At 46.0% G+C, this 9,244-nt stretch overlaps 1 protein-coding gene across 5 annotated transcripts in view; it reads left to right on the top strand.

The window, feature by feature from the left end:
• Positions 1-9,244, top strand: part of LOC124259067 (mRNA export factor GLE1-like) — a 447,176-nt gene that overhangs the window by 351,631 nt on the left and 86,301 nt on the right. The gene's annotated exons all lie outside the window — the stretch shown is intronic.

The following is a 9,244-nucleotide window of genomic DNA, read 5'->3' as shown; positions in this document are numbered from 1 at the left end:
AAACGTGATGTTACCCAAATGAAGTTAGCAACGTGAAGCAACTGCAAACCAACAAACAGGGCGTCAGTTGTACTGTAGGAGAATAGAATTGATGTGTGACATCAACAGGTGAACGGTATGCTGACGCGTGCGTTGTTCAAAGTCGGCAGTCTGGTGGCGGGAGCGTTATGGTATGGGAGGATATCACAGGTAAGACACAACTTGTCAATGGCAATCTGACAGGTCTGCGATACAGGGATGAGATCATTAGGCCGCATGTGCATTCAAGGACAGAGAAATTCACGCTTCATCAAGATAATCCCCGTCCACATGTCGCTGTGTTGTGACAGAATTCCGGAGACAGCAGAACATTCCGGCACTCCCTGGCCAGCTGTTTCTCTGGACCTGTAAGTATCGAGCACGCTTGGGATGAAATGGAGCGACATCAGCCATTGACGTTAGCTGAAGTGGGACAAGCGTGGTTCAGACATGGAACAACATTCCCCAAGCTTTCTTCAATCACATAGTGTTGGCTATGCGTCGTCGTTGTCAGTCCTGCATCAATTCCAATGGTGGACACTCACAATACTGAATTTGTGATCCGACTTTTGACAGCACATCTCTTCAAGGGTGTGTCAGGATGCCTATTGTGAAATCATACAGATTTCCATGTTATCCTGTCAACTCTGATTAAGGAAAACACCGCAAATCATGATGTTATCCTTTTTGCATGTTAAAAATGGCACATCTAATAATGAACAGTCACTTTATTCCAGTAATATACATCAGCTATGGTAGTTATAGTGTTGCTCGTGTATTTTAATCTGTATGCAGTAAACCATCAAGACTTCAACTTTTGAGATGGGTTAATTATAATTGATGAAAGACGGTGGAATAGATGAATTTGAAATTTGCAATAACTATGAAGACAGAGTCACCTCCACTTGCCTAATATTGCTGTGGCAAAAATATTGAATGGCGTTTCCTTTAACGAATGTTCAGTTTGGGGATTACACACCAACACAACATGACATGCATGGAACTCAAAGTACCCACGTGTCCCACAAAAAGCACTTTCAATCGAATGTGCCAAACGGTATACAATGATAAAAACTCGTGATAATTTACTCAGAACTTATCAGTATGGCACGGCTACGATATTCGCAAGCGAGGAGATGGGAAATTATTGACATGCTTAAAACACCAATGTCCGCCAGAGCGATTGGTCGTCAGCTGAACTTTCATCACTCTATCGTAGTAAAAACGTAACTGCATGCTCTCAACATCTTGATCCTGGATTACTTCCAGGGGTAACATTTAATACACTATCTAAACAGATATCGTAGTGAAAACGTAAGTGTATGCTGTCAACATCTTGATCCTGGATTACTTCCAGCGGTAACATTTAATACACTATCTAAACAGATATCATAGTGAAAACGTAAGTGTATGCTGTCAACATCTTGATCCTGGATTACTTCCAGGGGTAACATTTAATACACTATCTAAACAGATATCATAGTGAAAACGTAAGTGCATGCTCTCAACATCTTGATCCTGGATTACTTCCAGGGGTAACATTTAATACACTATCTAAACAGATATCGTAGTGAAAACGTAAGTGCATGCTCTCAGCATCTTGATCCTGGATTAAGTCCAGGGGTAACATTTAGTACACCATTTAAACAGATATCGTAGTGAAAACGTAAGTGTATGCTTTCAACATCTTGATCCTGGATTACTTCCAGCGGTAACATTTAGTACACCATTTAAACAGATATCGTAGTGAAAACGTAAGTGTATGCTTTCAACATCTTGATCCTGGATAAGGTCCCGGGGTATTCAGCTTGACCCTTCTGTTGCCACAGTACTTACATACACACACACATAACAAGACTGGACAAATGTCCAGTTGTAGTGGAGAGTAAGGAGGTAGGTGAAGATGCTGATACTGTTAACTAGTCTGGTGTTTGTTGCTGATAACGATCTGTGGTCAAAAGTCTCAAGCCTGTAATGGGGAACTTGAACTGAGATGACCTGATGGTTCTGCCCGGAACATCAGATGGCACATGTTATGAAGGACGTTGTTGATTCAGAGAGACTCGTGTATGTCAGGCACCGTTCTGCCTTTGACTGATGTTCAGAGAATGCCTGCGTTTTAGTGAGCGTCTGAAAACAGCACTGCTCTAATCTGGCCCTTTTGCAACACGACGATGACAACAGAACTGCTCTATTCTGGCCCTTTTGCAACATGTCGATGACAACAGAACTGCTCTATTCTGGCCGTTTTGCAACACGTCGATGACAACAGAACTGCTCTATTCTGGCCCTTTTGCAACATGTCGATGACAACAGAACTGCTCTATTCTGGCCCTTTTGCAACACGCCGATGACAACAGAACTGCTCTATTCTGGCCCTTTTGCAACACGTCGATGACAACAGAACTGCTCTATTCTGGCCCTTTTGCAACATGTCGATGACAACAGAACTGCTCTATTCTGGCCCTTTTGCAACACGTCGATGACAACAGAACTGCTCTATTCTGGCCCTTTTGCAACATGTCGATGACAACAGAACTGCTCTATTCTGGCCCTTTTTGCAACTGTCGATGACAACAGCGCTGCTCTATTCTGGCCCTTTTGCAAAAGGACGATGACAACAGAACTGCTCTATTCTGGCCCTTTTGCAACACGACGATGACAACAGAACTGCTCTATTCTGGCCCTTTTGCAACACGACGATGACAACAGCACTGCTCTATTCTGGCCCTTTTGCAACACGCCAATGACAATGGAACTGCTCTATTCTGGTCCTTTTGCAACACGACGATGACAACAGCACTGCTCTATTCTGGCCCTTTTGCAACATGTCGATGACAACAGAACTGCTCTATTCTGGCCCTTTTGCAACACGACGATGACAACAGAACTGCTCTATTCTGGCCCTTTTGCAACACGACAATGACAACAGCACTGCTCTATTCTGGCCCTTAGGCAACACGCCAATGACAATGGAACTGCTCTATTCTGGTCCTTTTGCAACACGACGATGACAACAGCGCTGCTCTATTCTGGCCCTTTTGCAACACGTCGATGACAACAGAACTGCTCTATTCTGGCCCTTTGCAACACGTCGATGACAACAGAACTGCTCTATTCTGGCCCTTTTGCAACATGTCGATGACAACAGAACTGCTCTATTCTGGCCCTTTTGCAACACGTCGATGACAACAGAACTGCTCTATTCTGGCCCTTTTGCAACACGTCGATGACAACAGAACTGCTCTATTCTGGCCCTTTTGCAACTGTCGATGACAACAGCGCTGCTCTATTCTAGCCCTTTTGCAACACGACAATGACAACAGAACTGCTCTATTCTGGCCCTTTTGCAACACGACGATGACAACAGAACTGCTCTATTCTGGCCCTTTTGCAACACGACGATGACAACAGAACTGCTCTATTCTGGCCCTTAGGCAACACGCCAATGACAATGGAACTGCTCTATTCTGGTCCTTTTGCAACACGACGATGACAACAGCGCTGCTCTATTCTGGCCCTTTTGCAACATGTCGATGACAACAGAACTGCTCTATTCTGGCCCTTTTGCAACACGACAATGACAACAGAACTGCTCTATTCTGACCCTTTTGCAACACGTCGATGACAACAGAACTTCTCTATTCTGGCCCTTTTGCAACATGTCGATGACAACAGAACTGCTCTATTCTGGCCCTTTTGCAACACGTCGATGACAACAGAACTGCTCTATTCTGGCCCTTTTGCAACACGTCGATGACAACAGAACTGCTCCATTCTGGCCCTTTTGGCAACACGACGATGACAACAGAACTGCTCTATTCTGGCCCTTTTGCAACACGCCGATGACAACAGAACTGCTCTATTCTGGCCCTTTTGCAACATGTCGATGACAACAGAACTGCTCTATTCTGGCCCTTTTGCAACACGACGATGACAACAGAACTGCTCTATTCTGGCCATTTTGCAACACGTCGATGACAACAGAACTGCTCTATTCTGGCCCTTTTGCAACACGCCGATGACAACAGAACTGCTCTATTCTGGCCCTTTTGCAACATGTCGATGACAACAGAACTGCTCTATTCTGGCCCTTTTGCAACACGACAATGACAACAGAACTGCTCTATTCAGGCCCTTTTGCAACACGTCGATGACAACAGAACTGCTCTATTCTGGTCCTTTTGCAACACTTCGATGACAACAGAACTGCTCTATTGTGGAACCTTTGCTACATGTTCATGAGCCCCAAAGTGATTTCTAATAATATTCCGATGCAGAAGTCATGTCTTATACGGACAAGTGATTGAGTGTATGAGCGTCAGCAGTGATGAGGTGTGAAGATACACTGGTACAACCTGTACAAGGGGCGACTACATTGATCTGGGCGTCAGGTGGGGTGACGTGGGTGGTCAGCTTCACCCTGGTGTGACCACAGCGCAATCTAAAACATACCAAGCTTGACAACCTCTGATTATATCAGCGAACACAGGTAAGTAATTCTCGTTCTGAGCTGCGTTTAGTTGTTTATTTGATGTTTAACGGCGACCGTGACAATGTTTCCCCTATATGGCAGCGGTATGTGAATAATCGACACTGGGACCAGACACTCCAGAGATCAACGGCATGAGCATGGATCTGTGCAAGAGGGATACCCGATCCTGTATCCATTCCCTACATTGGTAAACCATCACACCAAATAAGCCGACTCCTGAAACAACAGGCAGGCATAGACACAACCTTCTCAGCGTCCTCCAGCCTCAACAACCTCCTCCATGCCAACGGAAGAAAACAACCCATCGTCAACCCGAAATGTGTCATTTATAAAATAAACTGTGATTGTGGACAATGCTACATAGGAGAAACATCCCGACCCATCAACACCCGAGTCAAAGAACATCGCACCTCTGTTGCTAATTCCGACACCAAATCGGACTTCACTAAACGCAAGCTCACAGAAGCCATTCACATCAAACGCCACACCATCAACCGTGACCAAGGATACTTCATTCCATCAGCTTATGATCCACTTCTCCACCAAGCCCAATCTATTGTATAAACATCGCACCTATTGTATAAACATCTCATTGTAACTACATCTCTGGCTTCCATTCACTATCCTTTGTGTACTCACTGGCTTCATCAGCTTACTGCTTAGCCAATCATGGCAATTATGTTGTTTTCTTTGTCTATTATGTTGTTTCATTGTTCTATACAGTATATATATATGCAGCTCCTACACTTCATGTATCGCTCTTGCTTGACAACGGTACAAGAATCTGTATCGAAACGTCGCACTCACGAAATAAAGAAGTTGTTATCCATAAAAACTTGTTCTATATGGTTTATGATACATTTGTTAATTGTGTATAATTACTTTGATTTCTTTCTCACTGTATTTGTGTCTTGTACATATCTGATTTTACTTCTGAACTCACCAATCATGTAACGAGGAGAGACAGAAGGGTGAAGTTCATAACTAGAATGGCGTCAGCCGTGCATACACAGAATACGACACTGTCCAGTTTATCCGCCAGTTGAGGAAAGTCGGTGAACTCCTCCGGGTCACGTTCCGAGCCACCATCACCAGCGTCTGTCGTAGTGGCTGGCTGTACAACCTTCTTCCGTCCTTTCTTCAGGAGGACAAGTGCCAGGATCCGCGTCAGTCTGTTGTGCTTGTATCTCTGACTTAGCCGTTGTGAAACAATGCAGTAGACCACGATCCCTGAACTGAACAGGAACTGCATGTAGACGAGGACTGTGAAGACTGGAATGCCCTGGGACGACTGTGGTAGCAGATCAGCGAGGAGGGTGATGAAGATCGTGAAGGACAGGAAGAGGGTGACAGCGGTTGACGTCTTCTCCCCGCTATTGGACCTGACCAGGATCACACAAGGATTGACGACAGCAACAATAAACAGGGGCAGTATCAGACAGAAGATATAGTAACCTCCATGACGTCGCAGGGTCAGCGATACAGTCACTCCACTCTTGGGTCTGTGTTCGCCAAGGGTTACTCTCTTGGCGGAGGACGTTGTCAACATCCACTCACCTGTCTTGATGGCTTTCTCGTCGGTGAAGGTCACGTCACTGATGTTGACGTCAACTTCCCCATGATAGGCGGTGGTTAGAGTGACCGAACACGTGTGTTTATCAAATGGGAACCTTGTGAGTGAAACCGGACACGGTGTTCTTGTCTCCAGATCAATAAACCACTCGACCTTGCCATCAGGATAAACCTGCAAAATAGCTGTGTTTAAAAATGTCCTTGTTAAATTTTATCGAAAAGAAAAGACTGGAGTATCCTATGATTACTTGTATCTTCATCCTTTCATTGATCCACAAGTGAGAGTAGGGGTGTGTGTGTGTGTGTGTGTGTGTGTGTGTGTGTGTGTGTGTGTGTGTGTGTGTGTGTGTGTGTGTGTGTGTGTGTGTGTGTGTGTGTGTGTGTGTGTGTGTGTGTGTGTGTGTGTGTGTGTGTGTGTGTGTGTGTGTGTGTGTGTGTGTCGGAGTGCAATATCACATTAAAACCTGAATGCGACGTGTGTCCAGGGCGAGGCAACACTTCAACCATTAGGCTTTCCGAACTCCCCTTACAGAGCCTATAATGGGCAACCTACCTGTAGAGTTTTGTCAGCGTCGCCGAGGATGTCCTCGCTCCTGTGGGCGTTGAGGACGTGAACATCTGGAACCCATATTTTACGTCTTGGAAAGTTAATCGCTCTTACATCTGTGTACTGATCGGCATTCCACGTCAACCTCTCGTCCGTCCACGTGACCACGAGCTCCAACCACGTGACCAAACTTTCACTGGTCAAGTCGAGGGTGACGATATTGGATACTGCAATGTCCATGTTGACCAACACTGTCCGTGATGAGTCGTTGACAGGTCGGAGGTTGGGTCGGTAGTAGGTGAGGAGACTGTCGTGGAGGTGTTGCAAGTCTGTGTAGTTAGCCCCGTCACAGACAGTGATGGTGTAAAGAAGCCCTAGCAATGGGACCGTCGCACAATGCATTTGAAATGTTTGGTCACAACGGGTAGCGCTTGACCGGCGTATGTAGTGATCCACTGGACCGTCTTCAGTGTCTGTTACAAGAGGCTGCTTCTGCTGCTGTACAGGTAGAACGTCCACTGTCACCAGACCAATCTGCTGCTGTACAGGTAGAACGTCCACTGTTACCAGAGGCTGCTTCTGCTGCTGTACAGGTAGAACGTCCACTGTCACCAGACCAATCTGCTGCTGTACAGGTAGAACGTCCACTGCCACCAGAGGCTGCTTCTGCTGCTGTACAGGTAGAACGTCCACTGTCACCAGAGGTTGCTTCTGATGCTGTACAGGTAGAACGTCCACTGTCACCAGAGGCTGCTTCTGCTGCTGTACAGGTAGAACGTCCACTGTCACCAGAGGCTGCTTCTGCTGCTGTACAGGTAGAACGTCCACTGTCACCAGAGACTGCTTCTGCTGCTGTACAGGTAGAACGTCCACTGTCACCAGAGGCTGCTTCTGCTGCTGTACAGGTAGAACGTCCACTGTCACCAGAGGCTGCTTCTGCTGCTGTACAGGTAGAACGTCCACTGTCACCAGAGGCTGCTTCTGCTGCTGTACAGGTAGAACGTCCACTGTCACCAGATGCTGCTTCTGCTGCTGTACAGGTAGAACGTCCACTGTTACCAGAGGCTGCATCTGCTGCTGTACAGGTAGAACGTCCACTGTTACCAGACCAATCTGCTGCTGTACAGGTAGAACGTCCACTGTCACCAGAGGCTGCTTCTGCTGCTGTACAGGTAGAACGTCCCCTGTCACCAGACCAATCTGCTGAACAGTTTGATTCCGTCAACTCAGTCGGACAAATGCCTATAACCTAATGGACTGTTAGGAACACTGCATTAGAATTTAATAGCACGGTCTAATATTGTTGACAATCCTCTCGTGTTTCCTATTCAAGCACAGTATTAATGGTAGGAATTATTTCAGACGTAGTGTTCGTCTAACAGTATTGACAGACGTTTTAACACACGTTCTTGTGATACAAACATGTCAGTTTCAACGTGATAGGCTTTAAGTGCTGTATTCGTGTAAGCCAGGATGAAATAAAACACGGAAGGAATATATATCTGTGTTTGTAATGGGTTGGTAGGATCATGGTATACATTGTGTGCCTGGTTTAATGAGTGGGTGCAGTTGAAGTTCTGTATCGTGTCCAAGCAGCGACACATGGATGACCAGCGAGGTCAGAATGTTCAACCCCATCTGAGAGGAAGATCAACAACTTGATCATCCAAATCTGTGTTCCACAGGAGATATTGCTTGTGTGAGATCATATGATATCTTCTAGGATATATCGTTGGTGAGATTCTACATGTACTTCACATGCGCGCCTTGGGCAAAATATGAGTTTAGTTTTACGCCGCATTTAGCAATTATTCAGCAATATTACAGTGGGTGTGTGGGTGTGTGGGTGATACCAGAAATGGGTTTCACACATCGTACCCTTGTGGGGAACTGAACCCAGGTCATCGGCGTGACGAGCGAACGCTTTAACCACTAGGCTACCCCACCGGCACACTTACCCTGGACCGACATTGGCATCATCGTGGAGAGTCTTGTCGTCGTTAGATCAACAGCCATCACTGGGTAGGGCAGAGGGAACGTCGGGATGGTAGACGGTTGTAGCCTGGGGACTAGACATTTTAACCTCTAGGCTTGACCGTTGTACTTTAGAGGGTAGATTGTGTCAAGGGTGGCGGAGTATCAATAGCGTCAATATCGATCAGTCAATGGTGGTGGTGGGTATCAATAGCGTCAATATCGATCAGTCAAGGATAGCGGGGTATCATTAGCGTCAATATCAATCAGTCAAGGAAGGCGGGGTATCATTAGCGCCAATATCAATCAGTCAAGGAAGGCGGGGTATCATTAGCGCCAATATCGATCAGTCAATGGTGGTGGTGGGTATCAATAGCGTCAATATCGATAAGTCAAGGAGGGCGGGGTATCATTAGCAGCAATATCAATCTGTCAATGGTGGCGGTGGGTATCAATAGCGTCAATATCCATCAGTCAAGGATGTCGGGGTGTCATAAGCAGCAAAATTGATCTGTAATTGAACACCTGACTCACTCAATTCCTCTATCATTGAACTCTTCAATCACTTATCTCCTCTATCACTAGTCTCCTCAATCACTAAACACCTCATTCACTGATCTCCTCAATCACTGGACGCC

Source organism: Haliotis rubra, unplaced genomic scaffold (genome assembly GCF_003918875.1).
Source record: "Haliotis rubra isolate DU_JTF1 unplaced genomic scaffold, ASM391887v1 Scf709, whole genome shotgun sequence".
NCBI classification, from domain to species: domain Eukaryota; kingdom Metazoa; phylum Mollusca; class Gastropoda; order Lepetellida; family Haliotidae; genus Haliotis; species Haliotis rubra.
Note: the sequence above shows the minus strand (reverse complement) of the source record. Positions and strands in the feature narration are given on the sequence as shown.